Source organism: Dermacentor variabilis, chromosome 2, assembly GCF_050947875.1.
Source record: "Dermacentor variabilis isolate Ectoservices chromosome 2, ASM5094787v1, whole genome shotgun sequence".
Taxonomy (NCBI): Eukaryota; Metazoa; Arthropoda; class Arachnida; order Ixodida; family Ixodidae; genus Dermacentor; species Dermacentor variabilis.
Window position 1 is genome coordinate 77,010,092 of NC_134569.1, and position 20,377 is coordinate 77,030,468.

General features: G+C 47.5%; 1 protein-coding gene across 2 annotated transcripts in view; it reads left to right on the forward strand.

The window, feature by feature from the left end:
- The first annotated feature begins 688 nt into the window (after window positions 1-688).
- Window positions 689-20,377, forward strand: part of ninaC (STKc_myosinIII_N_like and MYSc_Myo21 domain-containing protein ninaC) — a 164,865-nt gene continuing 145,176 nt past the window's right edge. For both annotated transcript variants that reach the window (XM_075681029.1, XM_075681028.1), the window contains exon 1: window positions 689-782. The gene's annotated coding sequence lies outside the window, so the exon portion shown is untranslated. The remainder of the gene's footprint in view (window positions 783-20,377) is intronic.

Here is a 20,377-nt window from a genome sequence, read left to right on the forward strand (position 1 = left end):
CTACTAAGTTATATATATATATATATATATATATATATATATATATATAGTCACACTTACAGATTAGTTACAGATATAGTCACCACTTACAGATCCGTCACGATAATCCATATAAATGTTTGTTTCGTCAGCAGACTTGCATACAACTTTTCGGCATATGGGTGCATAAGAAGACGCGATAGTTAACCGCTGCACAAGACCTTGGACAGCGAAAAAAAGAAAAGGAAAAAGGAAGGTGAGATATAACTCCGCGGGAGAAAAGCTTAAAAGAATGCGCTGAACTGTGTTGCCGCGGTTACTAAATGATATAAGAGCGTGGCGATTGCGTTATTGTCCTCCAACAATCCCCTACCCGCATTTACGAGTTCCAATAAGCGATGCCATTAGGGCAGGAATTTAGCTTTGTGTTCTAACCCTCTCAGACTATATGGTCTATGAAGGTAAAAGGGATGAGGTAAATGACGCGGCGGAAACTTCTTACTGTTTAGGTGAGCCAAACGAATAGATGCGTAATGCATCTTACGTGAGTGAGGGACCGGGCGCAAAGCTACGTGCATCTGGAGCGACGAGGAAAGGAAGAGAGAGAGAGTGAAACGAAAGGAGAGGAAGGAGGCTACGAACGGAGGGAAAGAGACGAGAGAAAAGAAGCGGAAAATCGACTTCAGCGCCACCGCTGTTCCGTCGCCTGCGCGCGGCGCGTGGAGCAGTCGAGCGCGTGGGCCAGTGTGTCGTCTGCTCTCGTTGTGGATTGGCTTGGATTTCAAAACGTCGCCGCTGCGAAGGCAAGTGCTGTGCTTCTGTTTAGGTTCCTCGTTTCTGGTCCAGCGAGCAGCGTGTAGGATTAGCTTCGCGATTATCTTTTGAGCCGATCGAGAAGCGCCTCGGTATGTCCTTCTCCGACGGTCCCCGAAGTCGTCCTTCCGACGCGCGCGCGCGTGCTATGCGTGCCATACTCGAATGCGCACCACCGCTTGCGCGCGGTCTCTTTGCGGCACAAGAGAGGCGGACGCTTTTTGAAATGATTTGGCCGCTGCTTCCTGCGTAGCATAAAATGCTGAACGTAAAAATAAGCGGGGTAAAAAAATAAAGAAAAGAAAGGGAACAGTCAGTTACAATTTTTTTTCTTGTGTGTTGGGACGCTTTGTGTGCATTCCGGAGCGGTGCAGTGTGTCGTCGGAACTGGTTCGAAATGTTCCCGCTATGTATATCGGCGAAAAAAAAAAGGAAGAGAGAGAGAAAGGGGAAAGAAGAAGGAAAAAAAGCTATCTGTGGAATGCTCAAAACCCGCGGCTGTAATGAACCCTTATAATATTCGCATTCCTGCCCTGCAACAGTTTACGGTTGACAATGCGCAAGGGATTAACAGGGAAACAGGACCACTTGGCTCAACTCTGTGCCCTTAGCTCTGCGATTTTGTTCGCCATTAGATCTTCAAAACGCCGTTACCTTTCGTAATTGGCTGGGGTGCCTTCGTGTTCCTGTCCGATCGCTGTGTTCCCCGTTAAGAGCTCCAGGCTGGTCGCTGGCGGGTATCCATTGGAATACACTTTAGAAACTCCACGAAAGTGGCCTTCGTGTAAAGAGAGATAAGTTCCACTAAGTGACACCCGAAAAAAAAAATCTTCTATGGCATTTTGCTTTAAATTAACTGAGAGATCATATGACCAAGCCGTAGACCACCCTGCATCACTGACTGTGCCAGATGAACTGTAATGTAGTGATCTTGCCGGAGCGTAATAGTGGATCTAAAGAACGTCTGGAAATTCGGTTTCTATACTAAGTTAATCGCGACTTCTATATCCACTATTAATTCGAATCAGACGTATAGTACCGTCCACTAAAAGCTCCGAAAATTTTTTCGGTCGTTTTAAGTGCAGCGGGCGACGACAACGCTTTTGGCAAACTTTGGCAGAAAAACCGCGCTTGCGACAACTGGATTAGGTAACATCGCACAGCCTCAATATAGCATCGCGTCTTTTCTTTCTTTTTGTAACGAACTTATCGAACAAGGAAGTCCTTGATCAACAGGTAGCCCCGTTTGATATGAGAACTCGCGAACCACACAGATCGTGCAAGAATCCGGGGTTAAGCGTTTGCGGTTACCTGGCTGACAACGCGGAGATTTGTGCCAACACATGCGAAAACACAAGCGTTCTCAGTGGCCGATATATGCAAAGCGAAATTTGTTGCAGTAAAATAAAACTGGCCTCCCCGAAATTTATTCCGAATTTAACGCATGCGCTAAGCTTGCGAAGACAGTCTGCGTATAATTTTGTCTATCCCGCAGTCGCCTCGGCATTCCTGCCGCGTGCGCAGGCAGATATCTAGGAGGAAGCTTCTCGACCGGAGTAGTGCTGCTGCCTGCGCCGTGTCGCAAGCGTCCGGAGGCGTATACAGCGCGACGGAAAAACAAAACCAAAAACCAAAAAGAACGCGAGCAGCATATAAGGAAGGAGAGCGGCGCATCGCAACTGACAAGCATCTCGGACGAAGCGTCGCTCGGCTCTCTCGGATGAGACATGTTCGTGCGCGGTGTCTTCTTTGACTTTCGCGAAGGAGCTTTAAATAAACACCGGTGACAAAGAGAACGAGGAAGCCAGCCGCAGACGGCGGAGAAGACACGAACAAAGCGGCGAGATCGTGCGTTCACGCTTGAGATATACGCACGCGGTGGGGACCGGTGCGGGCTTTGTCTTAACTGAATAAGGAACGTCTCGCGTCGCGCTCGACACGGCGAAGACGGGAGTATCTATTAGCAGCTTCGAAATTCGGGCTTCATCGAGGCGGGAATACGGAGCGCCGTCATTATGAAAATTACAGCGAAAGCTCGGATCGTCGCGCAGGTGTTTCGGTGGAGACGTTATAACCGATTCTCGATATCGGTTGCAGGAAGAGAGTAGTTGTTCGTTCCACTACGCACCTTTCGTGCCGGCCGACAGTTTTAATGAAATTTGTGATAATCGCCGATCAACTCATTGACCGTCTAATATTCACTAACTAGCATTTCATTCCTTACTTTAGAGACGAAAGGAAATTATAAAATTGAACCCTATCATTGCTAGAGGTATGTCCAACAAACCTGATACTATAGCACCAGTTTCGAGATATTCGTCACCATGGACTCGCTGCGAAATGCATCGTTGTTCCCCATGCTATATTACACATTGCAGTGTAAACTATGGGAGAAAGTACGGAGGACGAATATAAAACTAAGTGCCTGAAGCCACGCCACGTGCCCTGAAGACAACAACAACAAAAAAAATCAATAATTACTGAAGTGGTAACTGATGTATTACGTAATTTCTAATTTGCACTGACGAGAATAATGTACTGCCCAAAAATAAACCTTTTTTTTTTCTTTTTGATTGCTTTCAAGGGGAGAATTTGTCCGAAAGCTTTTCTTTCGTAAGTGCAGTTGCTTGCCATTGGTGGGACACCTTCGCTAATAAGCTTTCCAACATCGCGATTAGCTGCTGCCTGTTCCGAACAGCTCTAGCGTAAGAAAATGTTTGGAAATACGGTATAGCGAATGCATACGACGGGGCCGGCAGACTAGCAAGCATGCGTAGCGTTACCTCACTTTCGACATTATTGTTATTATTTGTTTTGAAAACATACACGCACTTGACAGGAAAGGGAAAGCGAGGAGCAGGCTGGCAAGCGCTTCCGACAACCTGAATCAGCTTTAGAGACGCCAGGCTGCGCACGAGTGATGTGGGAGCGAAACGAGAAGGAATGCAGAGGGGAACACGCTGAGCGTAATGCGACTGTGGTGCGCGTTTTGTTGTTGCTGTTTCTGTCGTCTGGATTATCTTTTTCCTTAGCAAATAAGGAAAACATCACCTAACATTACTGGCGTTCGGTATACCCTCAACCAAAGGTTTCAAAGCACCCGCGAGACTGACAACAGCTGGCGTCGAGCTCTGTGGGTGGGTTCCCGCAACACTGATGCTGAGAAGCTCAGTAACGTGAAGAGAAGTTAATTTGAAAAAAACAAAGATGGAATCTTCCTTCTGCGAAGAGAAAGCATACCCTGTGCTAACTTCATAAGATCTCGTTTGGTTAATGCGTTATCATAACATCATGCACTTTGTGCGGAGCAGTAATTCGGCTTCATGCTCCTGTCTCGTGTTTTAGTCGGTTGATTGGACGACTGCCGGGCTCTGACCAGTTGTCCGAAATTCAATTCTCAGTGAATAACAGTTTTTTTCTTTTTTCTTCAAAGAATTCGCCCATTTCGAATAACCCGTATGAGTTTTCGTACGAAAACGAAAACCTAGTACATTCCCTTGTACTAATCCAAACCAACGCCACTCGTTTTATTCTTTGGAATTACCACCTTGGTGCAAGCGTCTCTTCAACGAGATCGAATCTGGGTCTTCAACCGCTAGCAACACGTCGAAGAATTTCCCGCCTTTCATTTTTTTCATAAGCTGTATCACCACCCTACACTTCATCCAAAATTCATGTCGCTACCATATTACTTATCTCACCGTACTGATCATCATTATAAAGTTAGAATTGGTGCATGTAACACGACACACTTTTTACACTCATTTTTGCCACGTACGTCGAAAGAATGGAATGAACTTCCTTCTGACATTGTTTCCATTAATAACAATGATAATTTTCGGAAAGCACTAGCTAACAATGTATAATAGCAAACATTTGTGTATACGAACTGCTCTTGGTGTTTTCCTTTTTCTTGTTTAATGTTACTTTTATATGTCATGTTCTATTACTGCATTTATCATTACTTTCAGCTAATGTTGTATAATTAGCAAATGTTGTGCATAAGCTCATGATTTATTTCCTTCTTATTTGTTGTATAACCCACTCCCCTCTCTAATGCCGAAAGGCCCTGAGGGTAAATAAATAAATAAATAAATAAATAAATAAATAAATAAATCCGTGGCATACTCAGCACGTCATCAACACGGTTACAACCAGGCGTATGACGTCTTGTCAACTTACAATTTCTTCATCCACGTACCTTACAGGCTAAGAGAAGGATCATTGAGTAAATTACTTACGGTACTTAATACATGAACTATTAAAGAGAGTAAAACGAACACGGATGTGTCACTCAAGGCCACCAATAGCCGAATTCACGAAGCTTTTTTTCGTAAGTGCTCTTTCCCGTTGGCCGGTCGCCGTCGTTAATGATATGTCAAGCGTCATGAGTGGTGGGAACTTTCTCTTACGAACAATTCTGTCGCACGAGTTGTTTGCGAATACGGACACAGCAAACATCAGGGACGAATTCACAGATCTTTCAGTTTGTAAGTGTTCCTTGCCACTGCCCTACAGAATTATATTGAACCACATGATGATTCTGAACAATACGTTGAGCATCCGGATTGAATAGCATTTGCTCTTACTAAGGATTCTAGTGCAAGATATTTTTGTGAAGCCAAACCAGAGGTCATTATTATTATTATTATTATTATTATTATTATTATTATTATTATTATTATTATTATTATTATTATTATTATTATTATTATTATTATTTACGCAGTGGCAATTTGGCTCAGAAATAATCTTGGCCCGTGTAGACAGAAAAGCTGCTACAAAGGCTGCATTTGCCCAGAAAAAGACGAAAAGAAGGCCATTCTCGCAGTGCGGTGCTTCGCATTTGACGACTGCGTGCTGGATGCACACCCCAACACCTTAACTGCCCCTCCCCTCCCCGCCCCACCCCGCAGGCCCACGTCACCATCCCTTTCTTAAATGAATTCATTCCTTCGCTCCTATATGCGGGTATTGGTTGAAAGAAAGCGCCCCGCTCGATCTCGAACATTCTGCGGGCCCCGAAAGTTCAAGAACGGCCCGATTGATGAACGACGCGGTCCCGGCGACACTATTGGTCACTCGCAAGCTTCGAAGACGGAACCAGTTATGTGGTGCGCAGCGAAATGCTGGTGCCGTCGTGCATAAGCTTCCGTTTTTGAGAATCTTCTCTTAAGAACTCGCGACAGTTATAACAGATTGATTCAGTGTTGCAGAGGTGCCCAAGTTCAGTGCGTTCGGGTCCGCTTCATCACTCGCGATCTCTGAAAACGCTTCGCACGCTCATGGTCGGGCGCTTCACCTTAAGCCTAATCCGTGTGCACGCTGCTCCCAGTGGAAGCGGCGGCGGCATGAGACGCGCATGCGTGCAGTCGAACGGGGCGCCGAGAAGACGGATGCAAAGCGGCGCGGAGGCACCGTGACCTTTCGGAGACCGGCGTCATTGATTACGGGTGCGATTCCTCTGGCGCACCGGTTGAGAGAAAAGCCTGCGATCGCTGCAGTGCGCGTGTCGACCGGCTTTCCCGATGCTTTGCTAGAAGACCTTGGGAGTGTTGTCGAATGGTGGTAGGCGCCGGGTCGAATATTTGATCGCAGATATGGGGTCGGATAAAACGAAAAATATTTCTGTTCGTGAGAACTGTACGTCGTTGGTTACTTGCTTCGCTGTCACTTCGTTCGCCATGACGACCTGGCCATGGTATGCCCGCGGCCCCACAACACTTGCATGCGAACGCGTTCGCGAATAAGGCCCCACTTAACGAGTACACAGACGTGTAGCGGCATATGCGTGAGAGGTTGGATTAAGGGTTATGTGAGAGCAAGAGGTTTGTCGGGCGAAAGTTGCACGTACATTCTAAATTGTTCCCGTGTCTCCGTGGGGAACCTGCTTTTGCGTCGTCTGTCTTATCTCCCGACTGTTCCTGCCGGCTTTGTCACTCTGTCATGTCTGCCACCATTTCTTTCTTTGGTTACGTAGGCTATCTTAACTTTAGTTGATTTATTACAGGCTCCATAACTTTCATTAACTTCTATATTCCCCTCGACATACATTCGTGCGATTGTCACAAGAGGCCAACAAACACTGACACCAAGGACAACATAGCGGAAATTACTTGTGCTTAACAAATGAAATAAAAAAGCGACAAATTAATGAAAACGCGTAATACGAAAGTTGTGGCATCGTTCCCCACCTGCGGCAAGTTGTTTTTTCATCCATTTTTATTTCCATTAATTTATCATTTCTTTATTTCATTTATTAAGCACAAGTAATTTGCCCTATGTCGTCCTTGGTGTCAGTGTTTGTTGGCCTCTTATGATATGACTAATAAAAAATCGGGCCCCTCGGTTAACCCTCTTTCTTCTCGTTTATTCGTAGGATTGGTAGTTTATCAGCGTATAGCGAGCAGAAAAAGACAGAAAGAAAGTTTATTAGAGTAATCTGCGAGTTGAGATGGAAGCACGGGAACGCGTGCGTCAGGTAAAGTTCGCGTGTTTGGTTACGAAAATTTGTTGATTTCTTATCACAACAATATTCAATTAAAGCTGGCAGTGCATATGGGTCTGTCGGTTCTGTTGTGCGCTATGTTTTCCGCGAAGTGCCTCTGACGTTCAGACACATAGGAAATCGATCCTATCAAGGAAGGATGGCGAACTGTGCCTTACAGATAAAAAATAACAGCATTCCCTCAAGGGAACATAACCAAGGCCGACAAGAAAAAAAGCGCTTTACGATTCTGACCTTGGAAGTTGAAGGCAAAGTCAAGCGCACTTATCAGGCACGCTAGGGAAGCCTGGCAGCTTCTCTGTGATATCTCAGCCTCTTTTTTATCATCATTTCTGTTTCAGCGAATTCTACACGCACACCGACGACCGATCTTCTGCTTGTTTAGTTTTTGTTGCAAGCGAGCGCAAAAGCTGGGAACTGCCGAAGTCAACGAACTGTTTCGGCAAATGAAACTCGCTCGTTATTTTTGCGTTGCTATGCCACTGAGCTAGACACAGTGCTTCTGTTTTTTTTTTTTTTTTGCGTTCGACATTCCCTTTCCTGCGATGCATTAATGGTGATGGACGAGGCATTCTCTCTACCGTTTTTAAGGTCTAACCCACACGTTCAATTCATCTCTCTATTCACCACAGCACACTCACGCCATTTGGTTCGGGAGCGGCAGCAGCAGCGCGAGATCTGCATATAGTACACTAGCTGAACGGCGGAAATCGCAGCGTCGCGAGGGTGAAATCGCGTCGTGTGAATTGGGTTTAACACGATATACAAGGCTTGTGCGTTCGGTGGACATGTTCATGCTATCCCACTGAGGAAGAAAGCGCGTGCCGACGCAACGTTCTTGGCATGCCGACACTGTAAAATATTAAAGGGGACAATTAATCCATTATACAGAACAACGTTAGCAGCGTCAACTGAAAATGTAGTCGATACACTTCAATACATAACGACCCAAACACCAAGCCAAATGTGCCGAGCGGGTTGCTCATCTTGGCCGAAGTGCATATGATTCATTCTTTTATTACTAACATAATGAATTTTCGTAAATAAGAGTCCTGGTGCATAATACGCAGGGGTCAGAACTGCAATCTACGCGCAAGAAACATACGTCAATGTGCGTAGTTGGTGATGCTATATGACCGCAATAACTTCTATATGCTTGTAACTTTTCTCTGTCTGAGAATCCACCATAGGTTCACAACTTCTTCTTTCAGTGAAACAGAAAAGGAGAAAAAAAAAAACGTAAGTGACGAATTGACAAAGGAGTTGCCATTCTCTAACACGTCGTCCTTGTCGCTGTACTTCTATTCATTGGCAGCAGGCATTTCCAGCCTGCCTTTAGCGAAGCTATTGAGTATAAGATTACAATATATCGTTCCTCCAGAGTCTGCCAAGACAGCAGTGCCAATATAGCCACGCGTTTACAATCTGTTGATAGCTGCAAGGCACAGCGCCGCTTAGTCTTGGTACGTGGAATAGCATGACTTCTTTTTTCGTTACTAGTATGAACAGCGCTTTCTTAGTTGTATACCGATGCAAAAATTATTTTTAGACGTCAATCTTAGGGTCGTCAGGAAGAAAAGGCAGTTTAAATAAATGCTCACTGTATAATCGTTCGGAGTTCTGAATATACGATGCTTATATGTCATTGGTATTGGAAATTTAACAGCGACATGGGGTGCATGCATGCCTCGACAGAGATAAGGCGGTAGATATACTGCACACAAATACGTATCTCTGAACGAAACGCTTATACGAACTCCGCGTCGCAGGAGCGCATGGGAATACAATAGCGCCGGCGTTCATGCTACTCCACCTATAATAGCACTACGGGGCACCGCCTTAGCTAAAATTTACATATTAAATATTACGTACACCGACACGCAAACATGGTTAGGTTATCGGACGACAACGGCCGTTAACTATACACACACGAGGGCACGGTTGCAACAGCGAACACCACACGCTTCTTTTAGAGGCGTTCGCGCGCAGGGTGATTAAATGTTTTCGTGGCACGTCCTCGATCCTCTTTACTTTAGTCGTATATACAGAGTGTTTCATTGTTCTACAGCTCGCCGATAGACGCGCCCTCTAGATAGCCCCGTGTTATAGCGTGCTCTCACTCATCTCGTCCTGCATGAAGGAAGGAACGCTCTGTGCCTCTCCCTGCATATTAATGCTGAGCATCGGGGACCAAATCAGCAAAGCTTTGAGAAGTTTTCGTTCGCAAGTGCACCTGTTTGCCGTCGGCCGGCCATCTTTGCGAAATATCTGTCCGACATGGGGATTGGTTGGCATCCAGTGCTCCTACGAATAGCTTTAGTGTAAGATTAATGTCTTTCTGAATACGGGCGCAGCATCGAAAGCAGAAATCCTAAATGTTTGCCTTCACAAAGAAACACAGTGGCTGCGATTTTCTCCCTCATTAAACCTATAAACGCTGGAAGCGAACGCGGGAAGCTTGCGAGAAGTAAAAGGAAACAACAAAAAAACGACAAAGAAAACGTTTCTGAGAAGGAACACTCGAGAAGAAGAAGCTGTACACACACACACACACACACACACACACACACACACACACACACACACACACACACACACACGCACACGCACACGCACGCACACACACACACACACACACACACACACACACACACACACACACACACACACACACGCCCACACAACGAGGTAATTTCTCCTGCTTTCCCGGCCGAATGAGCAGAGCGGGCTAAGGCGCTAAATGGCGCAACACCGCACTGCTATGTATCCCGCACCGCGGCCATCCTCCACGCCCCCTACGATTCCGTATTCTGGTCAAAGCGTTTACGGGAAGCTCTCGCGAAGCTCTCTAGAGTTGCTGGCTCATCCCTGTAGAGTGCAGCGGCCCACCGGCTTGTCCAGTTGGTGTTCTCTTGTGGCGATATACGCGCGAAACCTAGCACTGTGTGTACGCGTGTATACGAGGCACAACCGCACGGACTGCGAGGACGCGTTCGCGCGCGCTGCTCGAAGGCTCTGCGGAGAATCTGGAACGGAGTGCGCACGTAATCGCGCGTGCACGCGGCGCGTGCGCCGGCCGCGTAATGGTCCGTGAACGAGCCGAGAAATGAAAGCATCCGAGCGAGGAAAATACACAGCGACGAACGACGACAACGACTCTACGACCGGCGCTCCGAGGGGAGGGGGGGTGTAATAATTCCTTTTCCTCGTACCGCCTATTCTTGTTCTTTTTCTACTGCGAGCAATACATGTGCCTCTCAACGTCTCGGCATATGTGGTAGACGGTAACAGACGGAGTACACGAGTACATGTGTCTTCACGTATACACGAACGTGGTTTAGGGCTCCTCGCGGTAATCTGTTTTCTCTCGAGTCCGTTTTCACCCGAGGCTTTTCTTTGCTGCTGCCTCACCTGGACGCCGCGCTGAATGCATTCCGTATGTCGACGCACGACTGTACTATACTCTCGTCTGCGCGTGCGGTTTCTCGAGTTGCTCTTTGTGCTTTCCATTTTTTTTCTTTTTTTCGCGTCGAGATTTTTTGCGTTATTGTTATCCCCGGATGTTGCTGTGCCTCGCGAGGTCTCGGTTACGTCGGGTACACGGCATAGGTGATGCCGCGCCGTTGTGCATTACGCGCCCGCTTTTTCTTTCTTCTTTTATTTTTTTACGTCGTCTTGAGGCTCTGTCGTCGCGTGCTTCTGAGAAAGTTGTTTATTGAACGCGCGGCGTAAGGACATGATAAAAGGAAATCGCAGGCATTGTGTGCGACCCGTGGTCCCCCAATTAAGAACTGCTGCCGTAACAGATCCGTAGCGGCCGGTGTTTGCTACTCGGTGCCTCGCTGCCAGCACCGCTAATCGACGAAGTTATCTCGATAGGAGAGACAGACTCGTAAATTCTCGCATTTCTCAACAATCTGATGACGTGTTAATGGGCGCTGTGATGGTGAGAAATGTTTCCGAACGGTTCGACGTGTAACCTTGTTATATAGCTTACCACCTGTGAAAACTGAACACGACACAGAGTTACTATGTGCTTCAGTAGGAATCACCATTGGCCTCCAAGCAACATCACTTTTAAGCCTTTGCGCAACGCGGTCTGTCGAACATTTGCTTCGTCATCATTTTCATCAACATAGCCTTCGTCACATACGTTCCTTATACATATAGCTATACATATAGCTTATACATATAGCTCCTTCATTATTCTTTCGCCAGAGTGAAGTGTACGAGTACAAAACCATGCACAATTTCTCTCATGAGCACTGAGGCCGCTCCGCGAGTGATAAAGTTCGTACGAACAGGCACTACGACTCTGATCCTTTAACACGCTTGGCGCTTCGAAATCCAGGGCAGTGAACAGGACTTTCAGTGTAGGCAGGGCTAGGCGAAGATACTTTGCCATTGTATCATGATACAAGATACTCGGGCAACAAGTATTTGAGATACAAGATACAAGATGCTTCCGCAATTTTTGTATCCGATACGATACTTGCCATTAGTATCCTAAGATACTTTGATACATTGGCAAATTTCTTATTATAGATTTATATAATGCAGCAGCAAACACATATGGACAAAAATGTCTGCTGGGAAATTTCTTAACTCCCACCAACCTTGTTTCATTTGAATGAAATGTCTGTTAGTATCACAAAAGTTATATCTTTCTTTCTCAAGGTACAATATTTTCATTCCAAAACAATGTGTGAAAGCCACTACACGCAAGGCAACCCATTTCTTGCATTCTTCAGACTGTGACAAAGCACCATGCAAGAGAAACTTCGATAACGTCACGGCACCACAATTTGCGCGAGAGACGCCGCACGCATTTGCGTACGCAGCAAAGTACGGTGGATATATGAGCAAGTGTCATGATACCGACGCAACTAAAAACAAGAAATGAAAATAAAGGACGCCAGCACGCAGACGTTCGCGCGCTTGTTTTTGTCGAGACGGCCGGACTGCCACCACGTGACTCTGTTCCACCAATATGGACGCGCAGACCTCATCGCGTTCCCTCGCTTGAGGGCTCTGGCGGAAAGATAAAAGAATGGCCCTGCCTTTAGTTTTATTTTGGTGGCGTAGTGGCAACAGTATCAAATTGAGGAGTTCAGCCAACGTTATAGTTTCCTACAGTGGTGTGGTGATAACAGTATCTTGTATCTTAAGATACACGATACATTCTTTCATGTATCGGAAATACAGACATAGATATATGTCTTGCCAGACGTATCATGATACAGATACAAAATGCCCAAAGGGTATCCAAGACAGTATCCAAAATACATGTACCTTCGATACTGCCCAGACTGTAGGTCTGAGCGTGAAAGGAGCGTAAGAAAAGAAAAATACAGAACGCTTCAGCATATTCTCCGGTTATGAAGTCATTTGTTTAAACTATAGGCGTTTACAACGGACACTGCCACCTTGTCAAGAACAAATTCTTTGTGATGCACACGACTTCGTCTTCGTCCGCTATCGGCTTTTGGCATTACCTGTTGTGGCCTTCGAAATATTTGCACAGACGCGATCACTCCCAGAGCTAGTGTAAGCTAGGTGCGAAACCTCGCACGAATTACCAAGCGCCATAGCTGCGCGCGAGCGTATGTTGTGGTTAGTGAGTTCGGATGCCAGTGGCAAGGGCGTAGGGCAAAGTATACTGCTTCTCTTCGTCGTATACGGCGAGGATAAAGCTTAAGATGAGTAGGCGGCCTGGCGACGACACGATAGCGACGACTTTATAACGAAGACGACTTCACGATGATGGACGTCGTCGTCAGCACGGTGGGCGCACGGACGATAAAAACCCTGTTTCGAGCATTTAACTGCTGTCGCCGTAAAAATTATGCAGAGGCCGACGGCTCTGCGGCAGGCATCGACTCGAGTAGTCATGCTCGCGACTGTCGAACGCCATCAGTGCTAACCGATGCGTGCACCTACATTGCTCAGCGATTGAAACGCGATACTCAGCATAGCGGCCGGCGCTTTTTGCACCACCGGTGATCGCGGGGTGATCGCTTGGGGAGGCCGAATGCAGTTACAATGCATCAAAGAGGTGCATCAATGATGCATCAAAATGCATCATTGCAGTGTCACCAGCGCCCACCGGTGGCGCAAGAAAGTACCGGCCGCCATGTTGTCCGAATAACGCGTTTCAATCGCTGAGCACTGTACATTTGTTGGGGCACAGAAAGGAAACAAACGAGCGCGCGTATTTGAATTACCGCTGCAATTTTAACGCCAATATATTTTCGAAGAGGGCCCCTAAAAGTGTTACCCTGGGCTCTCGAAAGTTAGATTTCTCGCTCGAGGCGTACGTCATTATGGCAATTATACACACAGCCATGATTAATTAATTGATTGATTTACTTTAACGTCCAAAAGCGACACTGGGGCATGAGAGACGCTTTAGTAGAGGGCTCAGGATGAATTTGGACCAGTTGATGCTCTTTGACGTGCACCTAAATCTAAGCATACCAGCGTTTCTGCATTTCGCCCCCTATTAAACGCGGCCGCCGCTGCCGGGAATCGAGCCCGCGTCTTCGTGCTCAGCAGCGGAACGCCAGACAAACAGTCGTAAAAACGAGCAACCCCTTAATTATACCCAACCCCACAGAATGACGGCCGGCATAAGATTAGCGATTCCATTCCAATGCTATTCCTTTTCGCGCTTCGTAAGTGGTCCGAGCGGCGCTCCCGCCGCGTTACCACCGAGATCGGTTGGCCGTGAACGGTGAACGATGACAATGGCATAGACTCGAACGCAAGAAATTATTACATTATACCGACGCATAAGACGTTCGTCATTACCTGCATATATGGCCTTGTCGAGAGGGAAATATATGGCTGACACTAAACTGCAGGGCTGAGTACCCAAAGATTCTTAATTTGTTTGCGAGCGTTGTCTGCTGTTGGCCGCCCGTCTTCTCTATGCCCAACAAGGTGATTGGCTAGAATATGCTCTCACGAATAGCCTTAACGTAAGAAAACCCTTTTTTGTTGTTGTTGTTCACAAAGCTTTTCATTCGTAAGTGCATTTTGCCGTCGGCAGGCGGCGTTCCCTATACAATATTTCCAGCGTCAGGACCAATTGTGACTGCACACTGTGTGAGGTAGGATTGGACGGTTCCACTGCGTAACACTACGAACGCCTTCGCAGACTGCGTGACAGTGCTCACAGAAACAGTTCTGTATCGCGTGTATGAGTGTGGGTGTGTATGGCTTTTTAAAATTATTTTTCTCTCTGTCGTCTGTAGCATCCTTTAGCCCCTCCACCGGTACATGGTAGCAAACCGGAGATGATCTCTGGTTTAACTTCCCTGTCTTTCCTACGCCTCTCTCTCTCTCTCTCTCTCTCTCTCTCTCCAGCGTCAGGATTGACTGGAATTAGCTCTAGCGTAAGAGCTTTTTGCGAATACGGGCCCGGTTCTGTACGATTTCGTCGCACGCCTTGCGCTCTCTGGCGTGAGAAAAGTGAAGGCGAGAGGAGGCGTACACGCTTGAAGAGGCGAGAAGGGAACACACCGAGACTTGTGCGCGTGTCGCTTTCAAAGCGAGGTTCCTCTGTCGTTTCCCTGGAGCGGCGCCTTCTGCGCCGCCGCCAACACACACAAAGAGGCGTCAGGAGGCGCCCTGCCGAACAGGTGCCGCGAGCAGCCGCGAGAAGTGGCCGCCGCCGCCGCCGCCACCTTCGCTGTGGAGGGACCCATGGCGTCCACGCTCTCCGGGCTCGCGCCCGTTGATGCGTGAAGCGAATGCTCGTCCCAATGACAGCGCGTCCAGTTTCCTATAGAGCTTAGGGCCAACGACCGCCAGCACCCATGGTGTGCGCTGCTTGTCAGCGCGTATGCACAGCGTACAAGCCTGCCGCTATTCGCCAAGGAGCGGCGCGCACACCCACACACACACAAACTGCTCCTTACGCGACCCTAATTGCTTCGGTCACTCTGCTCTACGCCATCTTAAAGAACTCTCACTGTATACAGCGCAATTACGGCTTACCGCGAACTCGCGCATTGGCCAACGTATTTAAGGCCAAATTCACGAAGCTTTTCGTTTGTCAGAGGTGTTTTCCATTGTCCAGCCGCTTGCGCTTAGAGAGAGAGATTCTTGTTTGGGCTTAGAATATGTCAAACGATTGGCTAGCACTTGCCCTTACAAAAAGTTCTAGCGTAAGAACTTTTTTGCGCGCAAGTTAATATGGGCCCCGACTGGAGTTGCTCGATGGTATCGCTTCGCTCAAATTGGCCCGAACGCTCAGTTGGGAAGTGTAGCTAGAAGACTCCCTCTTTAAATAATTCAAGATCACTACTTCGAGGGCACTCCGATGCTGTCTTCGCACGGGCGGCCAGGCAAGGCTTATAACGTGAATATGCTAGACGACACAAAGGGGCTACCAGCTCTCGCTTGTGGGCTGCGTGCTTGTGCCAATGTAAAGCGAGGGATTTCGCTCTTCAACGACGGAATGAGTCACTGGCACCGCACGGACTCAACGCTTGTCCATCGAACCTATTTGTTTGGTGAGACTCACGTGAGCACTGAAACTTGGAATCGGGCCAGTATTCACAAAAAATCTTCTACACTAGCATTGTGTAGAAGGCTTGGGGTAAATTTTCAGCCAATCGTGATGCTGAACATATTATTGGCGAAGGCGGCAGGCCATTATTATTATTATTATTATTATTATTATTATTATTATTATTATTATTATTATTATTATTATTATTATTATTATTTGTTTTGAACACATATACACAGTTAACAGGAAAGGGAAAGCGAGGAGCAGGCTGGCAACTGCCACCGGAAGGGGCACAACGCCTGCCGACTCTTCTGAAGAGAGGTGACAGCGGTAGGCCCAACGGTAGATATTACAAATGAAACGCTTTGTCAATTCGGCCCCAGCTCCCCTGAAATATGGAGACTGCGCAGTAGCTGTGTTGACTGCACCTTGAAGGCACTGGTGCGGGTGGCTACCGCCTCCTACGACAAAATTTACGGCGTCGTGCAATTAAATTCTCTGCCACACAGAGCAATTTTGTTCAATTTAATTGTTACTGGATGTGGTTTAGAGTACCGTATTCTGACCCATAGTTCTTAGCAAGGAGTTCTATAATTCGGCACGCGCCATATTTTAACATAACAATCCGGTCTCGGCCGATATCCCTACCATGTACCAACGCACAGCACAGGCCCAATAATGCAAGGCTACTCGAATCTGCTTTTATTCCAATCTCCTGGCGTCAAACTTACGTAACCGCCGACGCAAGCATCGTGCGGTGACTCGCAGCGTTGTTTGAACCGGCCAATGAAGCTTCTCTCCTCGTGTATAGGAGGTAACTTTTGTTTACTTTCAAAGCGAATAGCGTTGCCTTACTTGACAGGTTTTTTTTTTTCTTATCTAATTGGCTGAGCAGAGGCGAGGAACATGCAGATGTGGAGAAGGTTTCGGTGGGGCCGGGCAAGCGCAGTGAAAGTAGATAAACGGATGAGGAGGGTGGTGTCACCGTCTGGGATTGATCCGCTTCTTCTTGCTTAGCTTTCGGTGTCTGGTAGAAAGTAAAAGAAGTAAAAAATGCAGTTAAAGGGGGTCCTCCGCGAAAAAAAAAAAATTGGCAGAGCGATGTCGGCTACATGCTGAAAGGACCTGAATGTATACCGCCTTGGATCTTTTTTTTTATTATTATTATACCCAAATAAATCCATTCTTCCCGGCCGCTCCGAATAGCCACTGCCAGAGCAATCAGTGGGCAGCTATCGTCTATTCCGAAAAACGTTCAGTTTTGCTCGGCGTATTAATGCACCCTTATTGCGTACACGTCACTTTGATGCGGTGAGTTTTCGCGGTTTTGTGACGTCGCGAGACAGACAGGCGAAGTGGACGCAGCCAGAAACTTTTTTGACCAGCTACGGAGGACTGATGGTGAAGAAGGCGTAAAATCGGAACTAATTATCTTCCTTTTGTTCGGTCTAATCATGCACAAGTGTGTACACATTATATCAGATGAGGAACTTTCGAGGTTTTCCTGACGTCGCGTGACAGACAAGCGAGATGATGTTGACCCGAAAACATTTTGACCAATCGCGGAGGGCTGATTGCAGAAACAGAGTAGGAAAGTTTGGGACAGCTTTACGTTATAGCGCCCCAGCGATGAAACCAAAATTAGAACTGTCAATGAATTCCGGTAAGGATCGACTGCGCGATGTATGCACTTTTCCGTGTTTTTCTTATGGGATACGGTACGATACGAGCATTTGTGTATCTGTCCGAATTCTGAGTTCCCGGTATAAGACTGTGCGCACACCTTCACACGTTTTGTTTTCGCGAGAACATCTATGCTTTTCGTCATAACATTTCTTTCTTGTTACAATGATTGTGGAGCAGCCGGTGTCCATTTCTATGATTCTTACCTCTCCTACCTCTCCTTTAAGAAGCGAACACTGTGGTGCAAGACGCTTACCCCACATCACGCAGTCCGTCGCTCGTGCGTACTACACATTCTCACATGCGAAACCACGCCCGAAGGTGAATCACGCTGCCGTAAAAGAGGCCGCACTGTTCGTCCTTTGAACTTCATCGCTGTCTACAGAAATTTCGTTCTACCGTGTGACCATGCCAAACGGTAGCACGCAGCCCGTAAGAGAAAGGCTGCGCTTTCCGCACCAGCGTCAAGGAAGCAAGCGAGCGATATAGCACTGTTGAACGATGTACAAAAGCTGCGACTTCAAGGATGTAAGCAACTGTACAAACAGATTCTCATGACAACAATAAGTAATTCGCTCAGCGAGCTTAACAAAGGGAAACGCAGTTTCACGTCGCCCAAGCCCCCCCCCCCCCCCCCCCTACCCTTGTCCCGCGCGTGATGCGTATGAGCAAGTCTCGTCGTGCGCACTGTTTGCTCTCGTTCTACTCTTTAAGCGGATGACCCCGGTTCGCTCCGGGCAAGCCAAATACAGGGGGTGCCCGGTCGTTATTCCGCGCGTTTCCTTTTCCTCATGTCGGAACGAAATCTTGCTCGCAGATATAGTATCTGCGGGAAGTGGTTCCTTGGAAACCGTCTGACCTATTCTCTAAGAGGCATTGTTGCTCCTTTTTTTTTTCTTTTCTTTTCGACTGCTTGTATAGACCAGCGCAGTTATAAAGGTATATAGCGTGCCGCAAGATGCCGGCTGCCTTCGAGGACGCCGAATAAAATCTCGCGGGAACTAATCAGGAAGATGCGCCAAACATAAACGAAAGAGGAGGAACTCTCTACGAGTGTGGTCGCCCTCTCTCTCTGTCTCTCGTTCTGCCTGCTCCCCATTCGTGCGTGCGGTCGCACGCAATATACGTGCGATACAAATGGAGGAAAAAGAGTGCACGGGGAGACTATATAAATAAAACGCGAAAGAATAAAAACAAGCAAAACAATGAAAGGCGCGGAGGAGAAATGCTTACGAGCAACTGCATATATAGGATTCGACCGGAGCACAACGAAATCGCTGGCCGCTGCCGCTATGTGGGGCCAATTGGGAAAGTAGGTTTCACGCGTGGCCCAGAGGTGGTCTGCGGTGTGTGTGTGTGTGTGTGTGTGTGTGTGTGTGTGTGTGTGTGTGTGTGTGTGTGTGTGTGTGTGTGTGTGTGTGTGTGTGTGTGTGTGTGTGTGTGTGTGTGTGTGTGTGTGTCTGTGTGTTTGTGCGTGCGTGCGTGCACATTGAACGAAAAATCACTCCTCACTTGTGCTCATGCGGAAGGAGGGCAGGTTGGAGAGAGAGGTATACGTCTTTCCAGTACTCGGGCGGTCGGCCGATCCGGCGAGACCTTCACCCCTGCGACTGACCTTCTTCCACAACACGGCAAGCAAGGGAGGCGAGGAAGGAGCCCACAAGATCGCGGCCCCTCTGCGCCTTCGGTCTATGAGCTTCCCCGCGCGCGTGCGGCGAAAAACAAACGCTCGGCGCCGTGAACAAATCCATGGTCTCGGAAGAACGGCGGCGGCCGAAGTTCAACCGTTGCTCCCCTTAAAGACGGGACACGGTCAAGTCCGGGACAGCCTCAGTTCCTAGCATTCAGCGCATTTAGTTATTGCCCACGGCGACCTCCGAATACATCCTTACGGCGTACCACCTTTGTTCAAGGTGCTGCGAAGGCTTTGCAGCGACCGCTATACATAAGGACAATAAGCCATAATAATCCTGCAGCCGTCGTCTGTGTCGTCGTGTCTCCTCGTCGTCGTCGTAGTCACGCCGCTATTGCTATTGTCGATTCAGCTACGAGTGCTTTGAGCTGGATATACAATGAAGGGTAATATGCTTGAAAAAACAAACTCTGAGAAGCTCTGTTAATTTCAACCCGAACATCGTGCCGACGGTGTCTTGGTCACTCGGCTGCAGTACGGGCTCGCCGTGTTGAACGGCTGACGATCTCCTTAGTAAATAGATGCTTAATATAAGTTGCACGAATCTGCTATAATTTCTTTTTCTGACGACATCATCGATATCACGGCATGTGCGAAAAAAGGAAAGGAAACAATGATTATTGTCAGAGTGAATTATGGTTACGCGGACAAGCCTCGACGACCGATGATGAACAATGATAAGATGGCGAGCTTGGAAAGAAAGTGCTTGTCAGTGCGTAGCACGTCTGCGAGATATGCTATGCGGATTGTGTAATTGGCATCGTGCACGTACATATCTAGTAGGTATAGGCACGATGCGGAGGTATCTACAATTGCATATACAGGGTGCAGCGAAGACGAAACAACAATGTGATTCTGTTGTGTCCATAACCTTTTGGAAGGATGGGGATGTAACGATAGCAGATTTCACTCCGACGTCTTCCTCGAGGCACGGACATAACCGCCATTTGCATGATGCGCATAGATGAAATAATGTGGGCACTCACTCACTCACTCACTCACTCACTCACTCACTCACTCACTCACTCACTCACTCACTCACTCACTCACTCACTCACTCACTCACTCACTCACTCACTCACGCACGCACGCACGCACGCTGGCAGTTTAATCTTTCAACACAATCTATAAATATCCGTAGATTCAATCTTCTGGGCTCGCGTGCTCGTCGCATAGGTGTCCC